This window comes from Parasteatoda tepidariorum, chromosome 10 (assembly GCF_982258835.1).
Source record: "Parasteatoda tepidariorum strain Cologne lab strain chromosome 10, Ptep-v5.0, whole genome shotgun sequence".
In the NCBI taxonomy this organism is placed as follows: domain Eukaryota; kingdom Metazoa; phylum Arthropoda; class Arachnida; order Araneae; family Theridiidae; genus Parasteatoda; species Parasteatoda tepidariorum.
In genome coordinates this window covers 1,009,895-1,033,840 of record NC_141764.1, presented here as the reverse complement: position 1 = coordinate 1,033,840, position 23,946 = coordinate 1,009,895, and the positions used below count along the sequence as shown (strand labels likewise).

General features: G+C 30.4%; 1 long non-coding RNA gene across 2 annotated transcripts; it reads left to right on the top strand.

Annotated features, from left to right (window-relative positions):
• Positions 1 to 7,224: 7,224 nt before the first annotated feature.
• LOC107450039 (uncharacterized) lies at positions 7,225 to 18,044 on the top strand. Of its 2 annotated transcripts, XR_015429646.1 has the most exons (8): positions 7,225 to 11,975; positions 12,051 to 12,457; positions 12,534 to 12,940; positions 13,017 to 13,411; positions 13,488 to 13,882; positions 13,959 to 14,359; positions 16,593 to 16,741; positions 16,813 to 18,044. It is a non-coding gene; the product is annotated as an uncharacterized LOC107450039 (long non-coding RNA). The 2 variants fall into 2 exon arrangements; XR_015429645.1 differs by having other exon boundaries at positions 7,240 to 11,975; positions 13,959 to 16,741.
• Positions 18,045 to 23,946: the final 5,902 nt, after the last annotated feature.

The following is a 23,946-nucleotide window of genomic DNA, read 5'->3' as shown; positions in this document are numbered from 1 at the left end:
CAACTACATTAACCCTTTCGCGCCGACTGTCACAAATACGTGACAGCATGAAACCGTATCAACCAGGGTAAAAAGATAAAGCTGGTAATCAAAGTAATTCTTTAGCACAGTTTATTTGTGGGCGGAGTTATAATTGTTTGATTTATTTTATTCACAGTTACTTTGTTCAAAATAAAACTATTTAGTTATACTTTGAATTAACATTGATTATATGTATGATTAAACTAACAATAATTAAGATAAAAGCAAAGTAAGTCTGTCAAATTAGAAACGACTACATTTAAGTTACCGTTTTTTATTTAATTACATCCTGATTCTGATTTTGTTCGAATGCTTTTCTGAATCACCCGTCCCCAAGGGGTTAATGATAGTTTCTATAAAGCAATTTGAGTTTCTATTAAGCAGAAAATGCCATGAAACAAATATTTCATACTGGTACTTATTCAATAGTGTTATTGTCAAATTTTTTCTATTTTACGCTGTGTGAATCTAGCAATCAGTTTACTTCATTAATGATAGTTTCTATTAAGCAAATTAATGATTGTTTCGATAAAGCAGAAAATAAAATGAAACAAATATTTCATACTGGTACTTGTTCAATTGTGTTACTGTCAAATTTTTTCTATTTTACGCTGTGTGAATCTAGCAATCAGTTTACTTCATTAATGATAGTTTCTATTAAGCAAATTAATGATTGGTTCGATAAAGCAGAAAATAAAATGAAACAAATATTTCATACTGGTACTTATTCAATAGTGTTATTGTCAATTTTTTTCTATTTTACGCTGTGTGAATCTAGCAATCAGTTTACTTCATTAATGATAGTTTCTATTAAGCAAATTAATGATTGTTTCGATAAAGCAGAAAATAAAATGAAACAAATTTTTCATACTGGTACTTGTTCAATAGTGCTATTGTCAAATTTTTTCTATTTTACGCTGTGTGAATCTAGCAATCAGTTTACTTCATTAATGATAGTTTCTATTAAGCAAATTAATGATTGTTTCGATAAAGCAGAAAATGCTATGAAACAAATTTCTCATACTGGTACTTGTTCAATAGTGTTATTGTCAAACTTTGCTAGATTCACACAACGTAAAATAGAAAATCAGTTTACTTCATTAATGATAGTTTCTATTAAGCAAATTAATGATAGTTTCGATTAAGCAAAAAATACCATGAAACAAATTTTTCATACTGGTACTTGTTCAATAGTGTTATTGTCAAATTTTTTCTATTTTACGCTGTGTGAATCTAGCAATCAGTTTACTTCATTAATGATAGTTTCTATTAAGCAATTTGAGTTTTTATTAAGTAGAAAATGCCATGAAACAAATATTTCATACTAGTAATTGTTCAATAGTGTTATTGTCAAATGTTTTCTATTTTACTCATTGTGAATCTAGCAATCAGTTTACTACATTAATGATAGTTTCTATTACGCAAATTAATGATAGTTTCGATTAAGCAGAAAATACCATGAAACACATTTTTCATACTGATTCTTCTTCAATAGTGTTATTGTCAAATGTTTTATATTTTACGCTGTGTGAATCTAGTAATCAGTTTACTACATTAACGATAGTTTCTATTAAGCAAATTAATGATAGTTTCGATTAAGCAGAAAATGCCATGAAACAAATATTTCATACTGGTACTTATTCAATAGTGTTATTGTCAATTTTTTTCTATTTTACGCTGTGTGAATCTAGCAATCAGTTTACTTCATTAATGATAGTTTCTATTAAGCAAATTAATGATTGTTTCGATAAAGCAGAAAGTAAAATGAAACAAATTTTTCATACTGGTACTTGTTCAATAGTGTTATTGTCAAATTTTTTCTATTTTACGCTGTGTGAATCTAGCAATCAGTTTACTTCATTAATGATAGTTTCTATTAAGCAAATTAATGATTGTTTCGATTAATCAGAAAATAAAATGAAACAAATATTTCATACTGGTACTTGTTCAATTGTGTTACTGTCAAACTTTTTCTATCTTACGCATTGTGAATCTAGCAATCAGTCAACTACATTAATGATAGTTTCTATTAAGCAATTTGAGTTTCTATTAAGCAGAAAATGCCATGAAACAAATATTTCATACTGGTACTTATTCAATAGTGTTATTGTCAATTTTTTTCTATTTTACGCTGTGTGAATCTAGCAATCAGTTTACTTCATTAATGATAGTTTCTATTAAGCAAATTAATGATTGTTTCGATAAAGCAGAAAATAAAATGAAACAAATTTTTCATACTGGTACTTGTTCAATAGTGTTATTGTCAAATTTTTTCTATTTTACGCTGTGTGAATCTAGCAATCAGTTTACTTCATTAATGATAGTTTCTATTAAGCAAATTAATGATTGTTTCGATTAAGCAGAAAATAAAATGAAACAAATATTTCATACTGGTACTTGTTCAATTGTGTTACTGTCAAACTCTTTCTATCTTACGCATTGTGAATCTAGCAATCAGTCAACTACATTAACCCTTTCGCGCCGACTGTCACAAATACGTGACAGCATGAAACCGTATCAACCAGGGTAAAAAGATAAAGCTGGTAATCAAAGTAATTCTTTAGCACAGTTTATTTGTGGGCGGAGTTATAATTGTTTGATTTATTTTATTCACCGTTACTTTGTTCAAAATAAAACTATTTAGTTATACTTTGAATTAACATTGATTATATGTATGATTAAACTAACAATAATTAAGATAAAAGCAAAGTAAGTCTGTCAAATTAGAAACGACTACATTTAAGTTACCGTTTTTTATTTAATTACATCCTGATTCTGATTTTGTACGAATGCTTTTCTGAATCACCCGTCCCCAAGGGGTTAATGATAGTTTCTATAAAGCAATTTGAGTTTCTATTAAGCAGAAAATTCCATGAAACAAATATTTCATACTGGTACTTATTCAATAGTGTTATTGTCAAATTTTTTCTATTTTACGCTGTGTGAATCTAGCAATCAGTTTACTTCATTAATGATAGTTTCTATTAAGCAAATTAATGATTGTTTCGATAAAGCAGAAAATAAAATGAAACAAATATTTCATACTGGTAGTTGTTCAATTGTGTTACTGTCAAACGTTTTCTATCTTACGCATTGTGAATCTAGCAATTAGTCAACTACATTAATGATAGTTTCTATTAAGCAATTTGAGTTTCTATTAAGCAGAAAATGCCATGAAACAAATATTTCATACTGGTACTTATTCAATAGTGTTATTGTCAATTTTTTTCTATTTTACGCTGTGTGAATCTAGCAATCAGTTTACTTCATTAATGATAGTTTCTATTAAGCAAATTAATGATTGTTTCGATAAAGCAGAAAATAAAATGAAACAAATATTTCATACTGGTAGTTGTTCAATTGTGTTACTGTCAAACGTTTTCTATCTTACGCATTGTGAATCTAGCAATTAGTCAACTACATTAATGATAGTTTCTATTAAGCAATTTGAGTTTCTATTAAGCAGAAAATGCCATGAAACAAATATTTCATACTGGTACTTATTCAATAGTGTTATTGTCAATTTTTTTCTATTTTACGCTGTGTGAATCTAGCAATCAGTTTACTTCATTAATGATAGTTTCTATTAAGCAAATTAATGATTGTTTCGATAAAGCAGAAAATAAAATGAAACAAATATTTCATACTGGTAGTTGTTCAATTGTGTTACTGTCAAACGTTTTCTATCTTACGCATTGTGAATCTAGCAATTAGTCAACTGCATTAATGATAGTTTCTATTAAGCAATTTGAGTTTCTATTAAGCAGAAAATGCCATGAAACAAATATTTCATACTGGTACTTATTCAATAGTGTTATTGTCAATTTTTTTCTATTTTACGCTGTGTGAATCTAGCAATCAGTTTACTTCATTAATGATAGTTTCTATTAAGCAAATTAATGATTGTTTCGATAAAGCAGAAAATAAAATGAAACAAATATTTCATACTGGTAGTTGTTCAATTGTGTTACTGTCAAACGTTTTCTATCTTACGCATTGTGAATCTAGCAATTAGTCAACTACATTAATGATAGTTTCTATTAAGCAATTTGAGTTTCTATTAAGCAGAAAATGCCATGAAACAAATATTTCATACTGGTACTTATTCAATAGTGTTATTGTCAATTTTTTTCTATTTTACGCTGTGTGAATCTAGCAATCAGTTTACTTCATTAATGATAGTTTCTATTAAGCAAATTAATGATTGTTTCGATAAAGCAGAAAATAAAATGAAACAAATTTTTCATGCTGGTACTTGTTCAGTAGTGTTATTGTCAAATTTTTTCTATTTTACGCTGTGTGAATCTAGCAATCAGTTTACTTCATTAATGATAGTTTCTATTAAGCAAATTAATGATTGTTTCGATTAAGCAGAAAATAAAATGAAACAAATATTTCATACTGGTACTTGTTCAATTGTGTTACTGTCAAACTCTTTCTATCTTACGCATTGTGAATCTAGCAATCAGTCAACTACATTAACCCTTTCGCGCCGACTGTCACAAATACGTGACAGCATGAAACCGTATCAACCAGGGTAAAAAGATAAAGCTGGTAATCAAAGTAATTCTTTAGCACAGTTTATTTGTGGGCGGAGTTATAATTGTTTGATTTATTTTATTCACCGTTACTTTGTTCAAAATAAAACTATTTAGTTATACTTTGAATTAACATTGATTATATGTATGATTAAACTAACAATAATTAAGATAAAAGCAAAGTAAGTCTGTCAAATTAGAAACGACTACATTTAAGTTACCGTTTTTTATTTAATTACATCCTGATTCTGATTTTGTACGAATGCTTTTCTGAATCACCCGTCCCCAAGGGGTTAATGATAGTTTCTATAAAGCAATTTGAGTTTCTATTAAGCAGAAAATTCCATGAAACAAATATTTCATACTGGTACTTATTCAATAGTGTTATTGTCAAATTTTTTCTATTTTACGCTGTGTGAATCTAGCAATCAGTTTACTTCATTAATGATAGTTTCTATTAAGCAAATTAATGATTGTTTCGATAAAGCAGAAAATAAAATGAAACAAATATTTCATACTGGTAGTTGTTCAATTGTGTTACTGTCAAACGTTTTCTATCTTACGCATTGTGAATCTAGCAATTAGTCAACTACATTAATGATAGTTTCTATTAAGCAATTTGAGTTTCTATTAAGCAGAAAATGCCATGAAACAAATATTTCATACTGGTACTTATTCAATAGTGTTATTGTCAATTTTTTTCTATTTTACGCTGTGTGAATCTAGCAATCAGTTTACTTCATTAATGATAGTTTCTATTAAGCAAATTAATGATTGTTTCGATAAAGCAGAAAATAAAATGAAACAAATTTTTCATACTGGTACTTGTTCAGTAGTGTTATTGTCAAATTTTTTCTATTTTACGCTGTGTGAATCTAGCAATCAGTTTACTTCATTAATGATAGTTTCTATTAAGCAAATTAATGATTGTTTCGATAAAGCAGAAAATGCTATGAAACAAATTTCTCATACTGGTACTTGTTCAATAGTGTTATTGTCAAACTTTGCTAGATTCACACAACGTAAAATAGAAAATCAGTTTACTTCATTAATGATAGTTTCTATTAAGCAAATTAATGATAGTTTCGATTAAGCAAAAAATACCATGAAACAAATTTTTCATACTGGTACTTGTTCAATAGTGTTATTGTCAAATTTTTTCTATTTTGCGCTGTGTGAATCTAGCAATCAGTTTACTTCATTAATGATAGTTTCTATTAAGCAATTTGAGTTTTTATTAAGTAGAAAATGCCATGAAACAAATATTTCATACTGGTAATTGTTCAATAGTGTTATTGTCAAATGTTTTCTATTTTACTCATTGTGAATCTGGCAATCAGTTTACTACATTAATGATAGTTTCTATTACGCAAATTAATGATAGTTTCGATTAAGCATAAAATAAAATGAAACAAATATTTCATACTGGTACTTGTTCAATAGTGTTATTGTCAAATGTTTTCTATTTTACTCATTGTGAATCTAGAAATCAGTTTACTACATTAATGATAGTTTCTATTAAGCAATTTGAGTTTCTATTAAGCAGAAAATACCAGGAAACAAATATTTCATACTGGTACTTGTTCAATAGTGTTATTGTCAATTTTTTTCTATTTTACGCAGTGTGAATCTAGCAATCAGTTTATTACATTAATACGCTTAAATTTATGACAACTGAATCCTGCAATTAAAAACTTAGACTTGTTAGAGCATTGATCAGTGTTCAATGACAATGCAATTTTAAATAGTTTCTTGACCTATGCATAGAGAATTTAATTCGCTTTCCTGATTATAGGGCTATAAACTTCAGTATATATTTGGCTCTATTTCTACATGAGCTAGAGTGCTTAACTGCATCACAGTGCTTGATGACAATACAGAATTTCTAGGGTTTCTGGACTATCATATTTTTGACCATTTTTCTCACCAAATTAAAATTATCGTGAATCGAAATTTCGAAGACATTGCGAACACCTGGAGTGTTCAAATTTCAACTGTCCCTAGCATAACCTTTCCTATACTAGAAAAAACTGGTAGAAAAATTTCTAAATTACAAATTTTCCTATCAAATGTTTCTTTAAATTTATTTCTATTTGTAATGATTAACCCTTACAAAGTACATATCATTCAGCACCCGTTCTTTCATTTTATGCAATTACATGAGTTGAATGCTATCGTAAATTAAAGTTATATAGCTTAAATTATTTTTACTTTTCTGCAATAAATGTTGGTTAATATGTGTTCTGTGGTACAGAGAGCATGGAAGAAATTTTCAAATAAACTTACCCAAAGTCTTAAATAAGAATCTTTTTAAATGTCTGCATTAAATCTTTTTTTGGGATCTTATTTCTGCAAAGGAAAACTTCAATGGAGTAGCTCTAACACCCCTTTACACACTATTTGAGAATTTTCGTTAACAACCCTTATTTTCGCATAGTTTGGATACTCCTAGTTGTTGGTTTACAAGTAGGACAGAGTGTGTATTTGTTTTCTATCATGCTGCTGAAAATTTAAAAACAAAATTCCCCGTTTCAAAATGTGTTTTTAATTGCATAATAAGGATAATTATAATTATCAAACAGCTGCAAATTGTATTCAATATTATATAACTTTCTATTAAGCTTTATTCGAATTCATATCTAGTATGTAGTATTTATTTCTAAAATTTTAAATTTAATTGTGTGTTTGCCTTCTAAGCTATTATTTAAAATTGATAAATTTATTGACGCTAATGTGTATCTTATTAATGTGTATCTTATCATACTGTCATAAATTTTAGTGTTATTGAACAGTAAAGCTGGTGTAAACTATTTTACATCAAAGGTAGAATCAAAGTGCTTCTTTTAGTAACTTTTAGTGTTGAGATTTTATGAGGCGTTAAATGGGTTATGATATAACTATTCAGACCTCTAAACAATCTACTTCAACTCAGTGTGAGGCGTTAAAGTGTTTTAGATGCCTTATAGGTGTCCTCTTTCTCGCCAGGATTTTCCAGCTGTTCACGTCTAGTGTTTTAAAGTTTCCATTATTGCAGCCCGTGAGTCTGGTTCATGTTTCAATCTGTTTGAGAATATCCAGAGTCTCATTTTAAACTATATTTAATTTTTTTTTGTAGCAGCACTTTTGTGTGCCCCCAAATTTTAGAAATGTTATAGTAAAAAATTTATTCTTTTTTTATTGCTAGTACAGTTCAAATTAAAGTAAATATACTTTCCCACGCTTTAATGGCGTAAACATCTTTGTCGGCGATAGTTCTGTCTCTGCCAATATCCAAATACTTAGGAAAGTTAATGACTATTAAAATTACAAAGGAACAAAAGCAAGGTAAATATTAACTCAAAAAAGGAAATAAATGCTAACCATTGAAATAAACTATGCAATTAATAGTTATGAACAGGATAACTAACAAAAAAGCTAACAATAATTAAAAGAAAACAAGTTAACAAGGAATCACAGAAAATAATATAAAAAACTAACAATTAATAACTATAAAAAACAAGCTAATCTATAAATAGCAACAACAAAAAAAGTTAACCTGTAATTAATCCTTTCATAAACGTACTGTTTGAGTAGTACATATTTAATTTCACATTCTAAATTATAATCATAGACTATTTTACAAGTTTTTAAGTAAGCAAATTTTAAACTTATTTTTTTTCTTTGTGTGCCGTCAAATTTCGAAATAGTTAAAAGAGTACCGCGACGAAAAAAATGGTTGAGAATTTTACTGCTCTAAATGTTGAGTGAGATAAATCAGATTTACGATTGTTACTTAATGTGCACAGAATCCAACTTATCTCTCGAATATGACTAGCTTACTTTGATTTTCACATAGCCCAGGTTTTTGAGCCACATGCGAGCACATGTCTAATGATATTTTAATCTAACACGATTTCTGTTTTTCAATCATTTGATAAAAAAAATTCTTTTGGTGGCTCAGGGGATGCAATTCAAATGAGGTGATCGATACGAATTATCCGTATCCGGCATGCACCAACCCCTGTGCTGACGTTAAATATTCTCAGTGGTAGACGGATCGTGGTTTAGAGCGCCTTTGCCGTCAAGCTAACCGTAGAAGGATTTCGTGATTTTCCTCTTGACTTAATTCAAATGCGGGTTAGTTCCATTAGAAAAGTCCTCCACGAAAGCAAATTTCACCCGATGATTGATCCAGGAGTTCCCTTGTCTTTCGGATTGGGTACAAAACTGCAAGGATACGGAGTTGAACCTTAGTAGTCGTAAACCCAAAATTAGGTTTACTATTCATCGACGGTTAAGATGTAAAAAGTTATAAAATCCATTTAGAGAACAATTAGCAACAACAATGTGTTGTCTTATCTCAGTATTTTACTTTAACAAATTTTGATTGGTCAGTAAATAGTTGAAATGACTGCCTACTTATGTCTGTATCTCATCATAATGATAATTAATAACCATTTGAATAGCAAGTGCACAACTCCCATTTTAAGCATTAAGGTTTTTTAACACTATAAACGTTCACAATTAAAACTTTCGTGTCTTTCGTTCTTGTCTGATATTTACTAAAAACTCCTGACTTGGCAATGTCGTTGTAAAACACAGATGAACGTGTTATGAAACGGAAATATTCAATGGAGTGGTCTGAACAAGTGCGAAATCCGAATTGGGAGTGGTAGACGGCCGTTCTGCTCTCTTTTCGAGCTTCACACTTGTTCAGCCGTTTCAGAACTTTTCCGTTCTTTCGACTACGGTACAGTAAGAACCAGGGTGTCAAAAGAACTGGGTGGTCCTGGACATGTGATGCTAGCCCACATGTCCGTGACCCTAAGTCACTGAAGAACTCTGGTGCTTACAGCTAAATATATTTGGCTTTAAAATTATCTAAATTATCATCCCGCTCAAATTAAAATCTTAAGAGCTGAGGTAGGATAGAGTAAGGTCCTGGATTGTAACTAAAGGTTGCCAATCCGTGCCCTGAAAAACCACCCGGCCCTTTACTAACGTTTAATCTTAGAGAAAAAGAACGTTTATAGGTGATTAGAATTCATTAATTTCGACGTTCACACTATTTTCCGGTCGAAAGGGATATTTATTGTTCTTAGATGAGATCAGATAACGGATAGGTTGTAACATTTTGAAAATATTAATTATGATTATATTCCAATTTTGAGCTCAACTTGAATCGGACTCTTAAAAATCTGAAGCCTTTAAAAGCTAATCTTATGTGCGGACCACACTTTCTTAACACCGAAATGTTTTTAGTTTAATGTCAGAAAATTTAAATATTGAAGATTAAAATTACCAAAAACTTCTATAACCTGTTCTTGTATAGGGTTCAAAATCTTGGGCTATATCAAAATTGTCTGAAAATGTACTAGCTTCTTTTTTAAAAAAAAAATAGTTGCGAGGATTCTGGACGTAATATATTAATATTAAATGAAATCACGCATACAATGAGCTGTACATGCTGTATAGAGCTGAGTATTCACAACCACGATAAATTGCATACGATTTGCTGGACACATCTGCCGAATGGACAAATTCTTAATATCCGGAATCTTTAAACAAATTGGGTCCCGCACTCGACTGATCGTGAAGACGTGTTCACTTTGATCAACCTGCAAAAGGATCGAGGGTGCACAGTCCTCGTTATGCTGTTCTACCGCAAAGTGCTCGACTTCACGTACAGGTAGTTGGTCTACCAAAAGCAGGGGAGCCATCCCCACTGCAGAGGATCAAAATTGCGATGGCATGTCTTTTGATTATCATCAGGGATTTTCCCCAGTTTGTCGCCATTGTGCAGCTCTAGTGCTACGTAAATAAAGTACCTACCTTTAAAGAAATTGGAGCCCGAACAAGAGGCAGGCCTAGAGAATAAAGTGTTGACTACATTAATGAGGATTTCAAAGCAATTAGAAGAAGGAAGAGTAGAACTAAAATAAGATTCGTTAGTACTCGATTCACAAAAAGCTGTCAAAGAATTTTACAATAGATTCACGTTGAAACAAAACAAACTTTCATTAATTTTTACGGAACAGTTCATTTCTGATTTGTTTTGGGAGACATTTTAGTTTGCCAAGAATTACCGTAAATTACATTTGCTAGAACTCACTATTTCACAGAGGTCTTCAAAAAAAAAATTTCTTTTTTCAGTTGATCAAAATAATGCATCCAATTTTTGTTAGTAATTTTGTAAAAGTTGAATTTTTAATGTTAAACCATTACATGCCATCAAAATTTTTCAGTTCTGTTAGTGTTTTACTGATCTTAATTTCTTCGTTTCTCATTTTTGTTATTTTATAAAGCATAAAAACATAGTGTAATAATGTGTAGTTTATTTTAAAGCCTGTCATATTTACATTTTTAGCATAATATTGGAAGACTTTTGCCTTTGATGAAATTAAATTAATCCTAAATTTCTAGATTTAAACTAAATATGTATCTAATTAGATTTTATGTAAAATTCAATTTCGACTTTTTACGAGAGTAAAAATAAATAATTTAAACTCCCTTTTTCTCGCATTGCAATAAAATATATGAATACTGTTTACATAGAAAGCATTTAGATCTGGTATAAAATTCAAACTTTTAAATCTAATTTAATATTTTATTTACAAAACTTATTCACATATAGCTGAAGTTAGCCAAATTTCCTTTTAGTATCACCTTAGAATATTATTTTAAGGTTAATTTTTTACTTTTCGCATGCTAGTACAAAGATACGCATGTTAGCACAAGCAATATTTCATCAGGGAACTATTTTATTTTTAATTTAACCACTGACTAAAAAAAAGGCTTCAGCATGTTAGCATGGCAGTCTCCCCTGAGGAAGTACTGTTTTTGCTAACATGCGTATCTTAAAAATTTGTTTGGTTTTAAGTTAAATTCTCCCATTTTTTTTTATTAAAATTGTGCACTTTATTTCAAACTATTGGTTTAAATATCTGCAAATTCTGCGTGATCGGATTAGATGATCTCGATTAATTTATGATTTTTGTTATGTGCTTAGGTGCTGTTTTTTTCTCTTGTATTTTTCAGAATTTTCTTACTACGTGATATGCTTCTGATGAAATTTCAGATAGCTAGAACTGCACGGGATCAATTTTTTGATAATGCCAAGAGCTTGCAGCGCTCCCTAGTGTAGAGAACACGATCCATATTATCCGTTTTAAATATACTCGTTTATTCTACCCTATTGGTTCATATTGTTTAATTTGTCCTTTTTGTTTTATACACAGGTACTGCTTTTGTGTCTTGTATTTTTCAGAATTGATTGTCTTGCTATGTTGCTGATGAACACGTTTCGAGGAGCTAAAACTGCAGAGGATCATTTTTAGATAAAGCCTCAGACGAGTCTATGAAGAACGAAACAATTTGAAGATATTAAATGACTGTTTTACAGACAAACCAATGATCAATCGCTTTCTTGCTGGCCTAGTAAGTGAGACGATAAAATTTTCTCGTCCTTGTTCTTCTAATAACTTTTAAATTAATGCACTTTTCATTTTTCAGAGTCTCAAAACATCACATTGATCATCACATTGTGATCTAACTGGCTTCAAAGCATTCCAAAAGCAGTAACCCGGAAGTATAAACAGTCGGGAACTTGCAGCGCTCCCTAGTGTAGAAAACACGATCCATATTATCGGCATTAAATATACTCGTTTATTCTACCCTATTGGTTCATATTGTTTAATTTGTCCTTTTGTTTTGTGCATAGGTACTGCTTTTGTGTCTTGTATTTTTCAGAACTGATTGTCTTGCTATGCTGCTGATGAACAGGTTTCGAGGAGCTAAAACTGCACAGGATCATTTTTAGATAAAGCCTCAGATGAGTCTATGAAGAACGAAGCAATTTGAAGATATTAAATGACTGTTTTACAGACAAACCAATGATCAATCGCTTTCTTGCTGGCCTAGTAAGTGAGACGATAAGCTTTTACTCGTCCTTGTTCTTCTAATAACTTTTAAATTAATGCACTTTTCATTTTTCAGAGTCTCAAAACATCACATTGATCATCACATTGTGATCTAACTGGCTTCAAAGCACTCCAAAAGCAGTAACCCGGAAGTATAAACAGTCGGGAGCTTGCAGCGCTCCCTAGTGTAGAAAACACGATCCATATTATCGGCATTAAATATACTCGTTTATTCTACCCTATTGGTTCATATTGTTTAATTTGTCCTTTTGTTTTGTGCATAGGTACTGCTTTTGTGTTTTGTATTTTTCAGAACTGATTGTCTTGCTATGCTGCTGATGAACACGTTTCGAGGAGCTAAAACTGCACAGGATCATTTTTAGATAAAGCCTCAGATGAGTCTATGAAGAACGAAACAATTTGAAGATATTAAATGACTGTTTTACAGACAAACCAATGATCAATCGCTTTCTTGCTGGCCTAGTAAGTGAGACGATAAGCTTTTACTCGTCCTTGTTCTTCTAATAACTTTTAAATTAATGCACTTTTCATTTTTCAGAGTCTCAAAACATCACATTGTGATCTAACTGGCTTCAAAGCACTCCAAAAGCAGTAACCCGGAAGTATAAACAGTCGGGAGCTTGCAGCGCTCCCTAGTGTAGAAAACACGATCCATATTATCGGCATTAAATATACTCGTTTATTCTACCCTATTGGTTCATATTGTTTAATTTGTCCTTTTGTTTTGTGCATAGGTACTGCTTTTGTGTTTTGTATTTTTCAGAACTGATTGTCTTGCTATGCTGCTGATGAACACGTTTCGAGGAGCTAAAACTGCACAGGATCATTTTTAGATAAAGCCTCAGATGAGTCTATGAAGAACGAAACAATTTGAAGATATTAAATGACTGTTTTACAGACAAACCAATGATCAATCGCTTTCTTGCTGGCCTAGTAAGTGAGACGATAAGCTTTTACTCGTCCTTGTTCTTCTAATAACTTTTAAATTAATGCACTTTTCATTTTTCAGAGTCTCAAAACATCACATTGTGATCTAACTGGCTTCAAAGCACTCCAAAAGCAGTAACCCGGAAGTATAAACAGTCGGGAGCTTGCAGCGCTCCCTAGTGTAGAAAACACGATCCATATTATCGGCATTAAATATACTCGTTTATTCTACCCTATTGGTTCATATTGTTTAATTTGTCCTTTTGTTTTGTGCATAGGTACTGCTTTTGTGTCTTGTATTTTTCAGAATTGATTGTCTTGCTATGCTGCTGATGAACACGTTTCGAGGAGCTAAAACTGCACAGGATCATTTTTAGATGAAGCCTCAGATGAGTCTATGAAGAACGAAACAATTTGAAGATATTAAATGACTGTTTTACAGACAAACCAATGATCAATCGCTTTCTTGCTGGCCTAGTAAGTGAGACGATAAGCTTTTACTCGTCCTTGTTCTTCTAATAACTTTTAAATTAATGCACTTTTCATTTTTCAGAGTCTCAAAACATCACATTGATCATCACATTGTGATCTAACTGGCTTTAAAGCACTCCAAAAGCAGTAACCCGGAAGTATAGACAGTCGGGAGCTTGCAGCGCTCCATAGTGTAGAAAACACGATCCATATCATCGGTTTTAAATATACTCGTTTATTCTACCCTATTGGTTTATAATGTTTAATTTGTCCTTTTGTTTTGTGCATAGGTACTGCTTTTGTGTCTTGTATTTTTCAGAATTGATTTGACAGTCTTCCTGATATCCTGATGATGGACACGTTTTGGGAGCTAAAACTGTATAGGAATAAAGAATCAGACGAGTCTAGGAAAGGCTGCACTAATTAAAGATATGAATGACTTCGTCCCACCAAAAGTGTTTTGTTTCCATGCTGGTCTAGTAGGTGAGACTATAACCTTTATTAAACTTTCCTAAATCCTAGACCTTTCTCTCGAATATAACTAATCTATTTGGTTTTGACATAGTTCAGGCATCTGAGCCGCACAATAACAAAAATCTAATGATGGTTTTATGAAACAATTCCGTTTTTTTTTTTTACTTATTTCGATTAAAGAAAGATTGTTAATCCATTAAGAAACTATTTTCAGCAACAATGCGTCGTTTTATTTCCAGTAATGTTTAATGCACGCACAATTTTTGTGGGGTCACACTGATAACAGTAAATAGTCGAAGAACCTTCTTAAATCGGTTTATTAAATAGTGCATAGCTTTAAAATTAACGTGAGCATGTTAAACTTTTTAAGCATCAAGGATTGTTATCACTATAAACGTTCACAATTAAAACTTTCGTGTCTTGCGTTTTTGTCTGATATTTACTAAAACCTCCTGACTTTTCGCAATTACGTTGCGATGTCGTTGTAAAACACAGATGAACGTGTTATGAAACGGAAATATTCAATGGAGTGGTCTGAACAAGTGTGAAATCCGAATTGGGAGTGGTAAACGGCCGTTCTTCTCCCTCTTCGAGCTTCACACTTGCTCAGCCGTTTCGGAACTTTTCCGTTCTTTCGACTACGGTGCAGTAAGAACCAGGGTGTCTGAAGAACTGGGTGGTCCTGGACATGTGATGCTAGCCCACATGTCCGTGACCCTAAGTCACTGAAGAACTCTGGTGCTTACAGCTAAATATATTTGGCTTTAAAATTATTTAAATTATTATCCCGCTCAAATTAAAATCTAAAGGGCTGAGGTAGGATAGAGTAAGGTCCTGGACTGCAGCTAAAGCTTGCAAGTCCGTGCCCTGAAAAACCACCCAGCTCTTCACTAACGTTTAATCTTAGAACAAGAACGTTTATAGTGCTTGTAATTTATCAATTTCGGCTTCCATAATATTTTCTAGATAAGGGGAAAAGCGTTGCTCTTGTGTTAGATTAGTTAAGTGATAGTTGCTTTGCGAGAATGTTAACGATGTTATTTTAAATTTGAATTAACCTTTAATCGGTTTCTTAATATTAACTTCTAAATCTGTACGATATATCTGTACGATTAAGAATTTTTTGACACGGAAATTATTAATTTAAAATATAGTTTTGAAGATTCTGGAAGCAGTGTAAAGCAACCATTCATGAAAGCACATGTGTACAATGAGCTTTGTAAGCTGTATAAATCTGTTATTAACAACTGCATTGAACTGTATAGAATTTGCGGTATGCATCTGCCAAGTGAACAAATCCTCCTTAATGTTCAGAATATTAAAATAAATTGTAAACTGAAGAAGAAGCAGGCCGAGTGAATAAAGAGGATTGATTACATTAATGAGGATTTCAAAGTATTTAAAAGAATCTAATAACTTTGCGAGGAAGTCCTTGGCCCACAAACAGCTGTAGAGTCAATCACTAATTCGTTCTGATGATGTGTTTGTTGACCTAGAATTACTATGAATGGTATTTGAATAGTATGATATTTTTTTCTAATGTGTAAAAATTAATAAAATTTTGCTTTTTAGTGCTAACCTATTTTAAGTCACCAAAATAGTGTAATTCCATGAGGAAGAAATTAAAATTTAGTAGAGTGGGTATGAGCCAGATTTTGTAATTTTTTAACGGATGAAAACTCCGATATCAAGATAGGAAAATGCTGCAAAAATATAGAGTTAAATTTAAAACTTGTTCGATTTAAAGAGTATTCAAAGTGTTTACCATTATTTTTATATATTGATTTATACTTCTGATCGTTTCATTTCTAAATTAAAACTGAACTGGTCTTCTACCTTTGTTTGCTTTCTTTTGATTTTTTTTAAAATCAACATCTTTTGGAATTAATAAAAGAGTTTAAATATGGATAAAAATTAAAGCGCAAAATAAAAATTAATAATATGTAAGCCAATGAAGCATTTTCTCATTCTGATAACATAAAAAGTACTTCTTACTATATTTAATATTGTATATATATACTAATATATAATATATACTAACTATACTATCACTTGTATTTAACTAATCTACTGTGATACGTTTATTACTGCAGATATTCTAATATTGTTCAATGATTTAATTTATCTCAAACAATATTAGTTTTGAATATAGGTTTTATCTGCCTTATTATTGGATTAGATTATGTATAATTCAATCTTTTTTTTGTGCATCGTTACTGCTTCTGTCTTTGGTATTTTTCAGAATCTTCTTCTTGATATGAACACGTTTTGGGAAGCTGAAATTGCAAAAGATGAATAGTCTCGAATAAAGCATCTGATTAATCTCTGAAAAGTTGAAGGTCTTTTCAAATATGTTGCTGCCTACTTTCAATTAACTTGCTGGCCTAGTAGGTGAGATGAAGTTTTATTTTTTCTATTGTTCCTCCAAGACCTTTTTACTTATAATAAATTTAATTTAGCAGAGAATGAATTTTGCGCCATTCTCCAGATTCAAGTGTTGCCGAGATTTCAAAGGAAATTGAAAGGGCCATTTTGTGTTTGTCAAATGAGATGAGACTGATCTGTTCCTCGAAGATGATTTCATTCCCAAAGATGTGGCTCAAGATAGAATCTCATACCGTCGAGCTAACCGTGGAAGGTTTTCATGGTTCCCTCTCCATGTAACGCAAATGCGGGTCAGTTGCAGCGTAAGTCCTCCATGAAGGCTATTTCGATCCAGGAGTTCTCTCGTCTTCTGGTTTCAAGTGTGCGATCTTGTGCAGCTGAACAGTCATAATCGTAAACCCAGAAATGGGTCTGCCATCCAACCCTGGTTGAGCAATAAATTAAATTCAGTTGGATATCTCTTTTTGCACTAAGCAAACTTGTTGAAAGTTTTCGAGAACAGACTTCCGTGGTTCCTACTCTAAACCCTGCAATGACAATTAATGTCTTTCGAATTAAGTGTTTACATAGTTGTCATACTGACCGTAAACTATTTTTATTGAAGGAAAGTAAAATTATTTTTTTTAGAAACGTAAACATAATCTTGTCAAATGCTTCCAAGTTCATTAATTTCCAGGGATTTTATTTTGTGTTATTCAATGTAATGGCTGTTTTTTACTGTTTAAAAAATTTGAATATATCATTCTCACTTTGAATTGTGAGAGCATGAAGGTTATGGTAAATTTATAGCAAGTATACTTATTAAACTAAAAAATGAAAGAGATTGAATTTTTTTTGATACGAAATGACAACAATTGATGCCGTTGTGATTTACCAAAGCTTTTACTGTTCCAGTTTTTTGTCTGTTCTTCCTAAAAAAGTTTCAAGATTTGAATTTCATTTACTGTAATATACTTCCATTCAGAACTAAACTTTTTTCCTCCTTTGTCATTTAAACTTTACAGTTTTTTAAAAATACTTTATTAGTAAACGAATTGTATATAAAACCAAAGGTTTATAGCTATGTGAAAGCTCTAAAAGTGTGATTTTTTGTTTCCCTCATAGTTTGCTGTTTTAACTTTGCTACTTTTAAAGTGGTAGCAAATATTGATATTGTTAAAAGACACTTTTGATAATGTGTTAATTTTTTCAAGCTTGCAATGTGGATGTTAAATTTTGCTATTTTTGTACGAGACTTTTAGCATAATGCATAGATACATGCAATTCTGTGTCTTGTTCTACTCTTATCAGCCATGAATAAATAGCTTATTCTTGATATTTGGGTTTTGTCTTTTTCGTTGGTTGTCAATTTCTAGGATGAATTAAAATTACCCAGTAAGGGTATGTAATTAAACTTCGATAATATTATTGCTTTCAGATTAACCAGATTTTGGAGGTCTTCCATGTTAAGACTCTTACTCAAAGACTAGCTTTTCATATTTCGTGAACGGCGCGAAAAGTGTTTCTGTGGTATCTGTTTCAATGCAAGTGCGCTAAATAAACTATATCACACCGAGTAACTTTTTGTTCCAGTGATCGTATTTTCACAAAATGAGTGACACTCTTAAATTTTCAAAAGAATGATTTCATTAGCTAGCAATAATTAATAACTAAGTATTTGTGACAGATTCTGTAGCTGAATAGTTAGCTTCAATTCTCGTATCTGCTGCTTCCCGTTTGAACCGCTACATTTGGTAAAAATCTGATCACTAGAAAAAGATATATTCAGGGTTTTATTTTGAGTACTGCTTACACTTTTTATTCTTAGTTAAATTAAAAGTATCATTTAAGATAAAATTGTAATTTTCATTGGCATCAAATACAGACATCTAGTACAAATTTAAGCAATATAGCTAGTCTGAAATTAGTCTAATTTTGATTGGTAATAAGGTTTTTTTGCAGCATACACGAAAAGGGCAAATTTAATATTAATTGAAAATTAATTGCTACTCACTTAGTTGTTAGAAATACGATCGGCGATAAGTTCTATTTAGCGGCGCTATTTTTCTAGAGGAAAGGAATTAGAATTTCTTTTGCATAATGTTTTAGTGAAACAAAAACGTCTAGCTTAATGATAATCGCTGAAATTGAGTCTCTAAATTAAATTACAATAAGTGATAGTTTAAGCACATAGACTGCGGCGATAATGTAGGACTGATAAAATTAGATTCTTGAAAATGTTTATTCGTTTTTTGGTGATGCTTAACTTGAGATTTTTTTTCCACTATTTCAATTTTTTTTTTCATTAAAAATGTATAATCCATTAACTTTGCTGTTTTAGAATTTATCTTTTCATACACAGACAAAATTAAGTGCCGAAATAAGGAGACAATTAACAATAACCATACTTTGTAAATACTATATTGCAGAAAAAGGAATTAAAATTTACACATTTAAAAACAGAAAACTATTTACTCAAAATAATAAAGTACTAGAAAAGAATAATGAGAATAGATATGGGAATTGGAATATTTAATACATAGAAAAAAAACGATGAAATAAACTTGAACTAGTAAATATTACTTAATGTAAATATTTACTTAAAGAAAGTCATTCAACTCTAATTTTTTTTAACTGAAGGTTACCCTGAATTTTTGAGCATTAGCACATCGTAACGATATTGAAAAGATATTTTTAAATAGACTGTATTTGAGAAAACATAGATTTTTATGATGCAATATAGGGTAAACCAACCAGTGAAGGAACATTTCATATATGTTGATAAGAAATAAGAATTTGAAGGTTTTTCTTTAGATTCATTGGTAACAATAGCTTACTGCCAAACAATAGGAAGTCATCTAGCAATGTTTTGGATTACCTGGTCACATAGACATCTCTCTAAAAAATTTTAAGTTTGTTATCTCTGCAACACCTTGTTTCTTTGAAAAAAATTATAAGGTGAGTGTTTGTATTTATATGTTTGAAGTGGAATTAATTGCATGTAATAGTTTTATTTTTCTCACTGTGAAAGAGAGAATTCAAAATATAGTTATTGAAGTTGCGTTTTATTTTTTTAGGCATCATAGCACAATAAAGTACTGAGATAAGGGGGTGTTTATTCACTGGATCACCAAACGATGAAAAACCAGTGAAGGAACAAGTGTTCCTTTACTGATTTTTTTTCTAAGTTAATGAAAATAAAAAACTTTAACTTTCTTGTACCTTTAGTGATGTTCCGCATCAAAAGTATGTAAAAAATACGAAAAACAACCTCTAACCAGTGAGGGAACAGGCATGTTCCCTTATTGGGCATAGATTTCCCAGTGAATGAACAGGAACAGTATGTGTTAATATGTTGACACTTTAATTTTCAATTCATGATTACAAAAAAAAAAGTTTACATTTTCCAAGTATTTGTATGTTATAATTTCAAGAATAGGTTTGTTTTTAGATATTTGTATGGCATATAAATTCATAAAGAGCATTAAAAAATAATCAAAATTAAGTGTTACTTTACTGGATGTTCATTCACTGGTAAAAGCTGTTCCTTCACTGGGTCTTCTTACTACTTGTTATTTGAACCTCCAAAACTTTAAAACAATATTATATAAGTTCTCTACAATTTTTTTACATAATTTGCATGACACTGTCATTTAACTAAAATTACGAATTTTGAAATTAATGATATTTTAAAAGGCAAGCGAAGCTTAAGTGTTCCTTCACTGGTTAGATTACCCTAGAATAATAAAATCATCCCCTCTATATCTAAATGTATACTATTTCTATCCAATCTGTTACTGATTTCAAGTAAGTTTTAGGCTGTAATTGAGCATTATTTTAACTTAAACTGGATGCGTAGCGTTTTTAAAGTGCTTATCCATTTTAATTTTTTCCTTTTTAATAGTTAGGTTGCTACTTCCAGTAGTGCTTTCACAAGGTGATGTGTGGTTTGTTATTTCTTGTTAATGCTTTGCTGTGCTGATACTTTTAGTAATCTTAAGAGGTTATAACCTATTTTATTTCATTTTAAAATATTTTTCCTCAAATATTCTTCCAGTTATGACATTAGCTACTTGGCGCTGTCGCAACGTTTTAACTCAAAAATAAACCACGCAAAGGAACTGACATGTTTTTTTATGATGGAATGGTTGCTATAATAGGGATTATATTAAAAAAAATTAGACTATTACAATTTATGCAAATTCAATATTGCATTGAATCATAATTAAACAAATTTAGAATTTTACAATATTTATAGAAAATAACGAATATAGTTTACTTTTTCTTCATACTTTGAAGATTTTCTTGTACAGATGTGGAATTAAATTCAGCACTTCCCAATTTTTACTAGTAAGTCTTCTGTTTTTCGGATCCAATGTTCGAATAACTGCTTCGTGGTGATGAATGCTAGCTATCTTTGTTGCTAATTCTCGTTTAGCATTCTTTTTTATCTTTTAAATAAAAACAAGAAAGAATGTATAAATACACTTCTCGCATTTATTAAGAGCTAGATATTGTTATTAAAGGTTGTTTAAATAAATAAATAGCCACATTAGAATAAAAAAAAGAGGCCTATTAATCCTACTCAAGGCCAACATGAACGCAGATTAAGTGAATCAATTAAACGTAAAATTAATAATTAACCGAGGAAATTTTTATTTCAGGAGACTATAGATTTTACGATCCCAAAAACAAAATATACGGAATTACAATCGTACGTTATGAACCGTTCAAATCCTAATTTGGATACAATAGACCTCTGTTCGATGTGCCCTGCTCTTCGGAGCTGATCTATCTCTAAGCCATTTTAGTAGCGACACAATTCTATTTTAATGTGGCATTATGGCATTTTCTAAATGATAAATTATCAATCTACCTATAATATTATATTAATAATGAAAAAATCTGCTTTTGGAGGTTAATTACTTGGAAATTGTTTTTTTTTTTAAATTATATTAAAAACACGTAGATAACTTCCTTTCTTATACAATTTTCGGGTCATCAAAAGTGATTTTATGGCACAATATTAAAGTAGAAATCAATGTAATGTACTATATTGTACTTCAGCCAGAAGATAGGGACCGTGAGAAACAAAATATTATCAAAAAATATAAAAAATTAAAAGACCTGAGAATTAAAGTACAACCAATTATCCGAGATGCATCGCTGTCCCAGATGTCTGAATTTCCCGGTTTTCTGGATCGACCAAAAAGTGTTGTTAATCAATGTTTTATCGAACCCAAATTGAGTGTGAAAAGTGTAACACATTTTAAAATAAGCAAGAAAAAAAGTTCTCCTAAATTTAAAACAAAATTGTGGAAAGTTTTAAAGAATGAAAAGATTTGCAAGTTTAAAAAAGAAAAGTTTAAAATACAAAATTAACGTATTACAAATATACAAATACAAAATTAACGTATTTATTTTCTGAAAATAATTAAAATCGCTAATTTAACTGATATAAAACAAAACCAATGATTGAAAAACGCAATATATTTCATATCTAATTATACGGGGAAAAACGATGAAATAAAAACAAAACTAAATAAAACAACACTTGGAAATTATGGAACGTAAACGAGAGTTTAAAAAGGCACTAACATAAATATTTAGGCCCCGAGCAAGGCAGGATATTATGAGATCAACGGAATAAAAAATAAAAATAAAAAACTTAAATCATAAAATTTATGAATAAAAAGAATTTATTTATTGTGTACGAAATTTATTGTGAAATGAAAGAACAAAAACAAACTCAAACATAGTGGAAGCTGAAATGTATCACATTTAAGAAAAGTGCAATCTGCTTCATAAAATAATCGTCTGCTATTAGTAATAAATAATTGTATGCTTAGATTAATAAGCAATCTTTTATCTTTTTTATAAAAACAGATGATTTCTAACGAAAGCAGATGTGATTTGTGATTCCACATCAAGAAATACTCACAAATGATACCGCACTTCTATAGAATCTGAATTTATTTAAAAGAAATATATTGTTTCGTCAATCGATGTCAAATGAATAAATATAACAGGTGAGTAAAAAAACGTTTTGTCTCGTAATAAATAATGTATTATCCGAAATTATAAGACATTTTGTCATAATAAATTAAGGATAACATCAGAAGTATCAAGTTCCTTAACTCGGACACCCAATTGACAACACTTAGAAACTGTTATGAATAATAGAAGAATCTTAAAGATGCACCAAATAGTGGTTAATTCGGGGGAAAAAATTGATTTTTTTAAAAATCCCGTATTGCGCGAGCGCAAATAACAATATTACGAAAAACGGAAGAGTAAAATACAATTGGATCGAGTGTCGAATTCTCTGACAATTGACAATTCCCGGTTTTGGGGTAAAATTACGTTTTTCCCTGACAATTCACTGACCTTTTTTTCTTACGAATCTTCGTTTTTCCTGACTATTCACGGCGCTTAAGAATGCTTCATTTTACTTTTAGAGGATATTCATTTCCGAATTTTCATTCCAAATTCTAAATTTAACAAGTTCAGAAATAGATTCATATTAATTTAGTATTTTATTTCGCTTTAATTTTTTAAAACTTCATGTTCCTATAAGGCGTGCAAGACAGCACACGATCTTAGAAATAATAACATTAATTCTAAGGATACTTATAGCAATTATAACTCTTATACATTCTTATAATTATAAGAATTATGAAAATAATAATATTTAAGAGAAATATGTGTGCGGAAAATGTACTATGGAAACACCCTGTATTTGTAAAAGATGCGTTGACCAATGAATTAAACATTCTTATTCTTTGTAATTGTAATACATAAAAATTGGCAATATACAATTTTGTTTCATGATAATTAAGTTTCTTTAGTTTATTTCCTTCCTAACGTCCCTATTTTATACATTCAATCAATAAACATAAAGTCCGGTTACTTGACTGGCTATGGCAGAAATAGGTATTTATTAAGTTTTGGCATGTTTAGTTTAAATAAATGTTCGGATTTGTCTTGTTTTTATATCATTCTCTATTTAAAGAAGAAAAAAAAAAGAAAATGTCTCAAAACTTCTATAGAGAATAAATGTAAAAAGAAAATCCAGACACATATTTCTTTATCTGCAGAAAGGAAAAAAACAATTGCCCTGCCCTACAAATAGACTGCAGCTTAAGTTGCAAGCCGCGAAACATTAATTCCGATTTAAAAGTAACTTTTCAATTTAGATTAAAGTTTTCTTTTTTAGCTGCATCCATTTACTT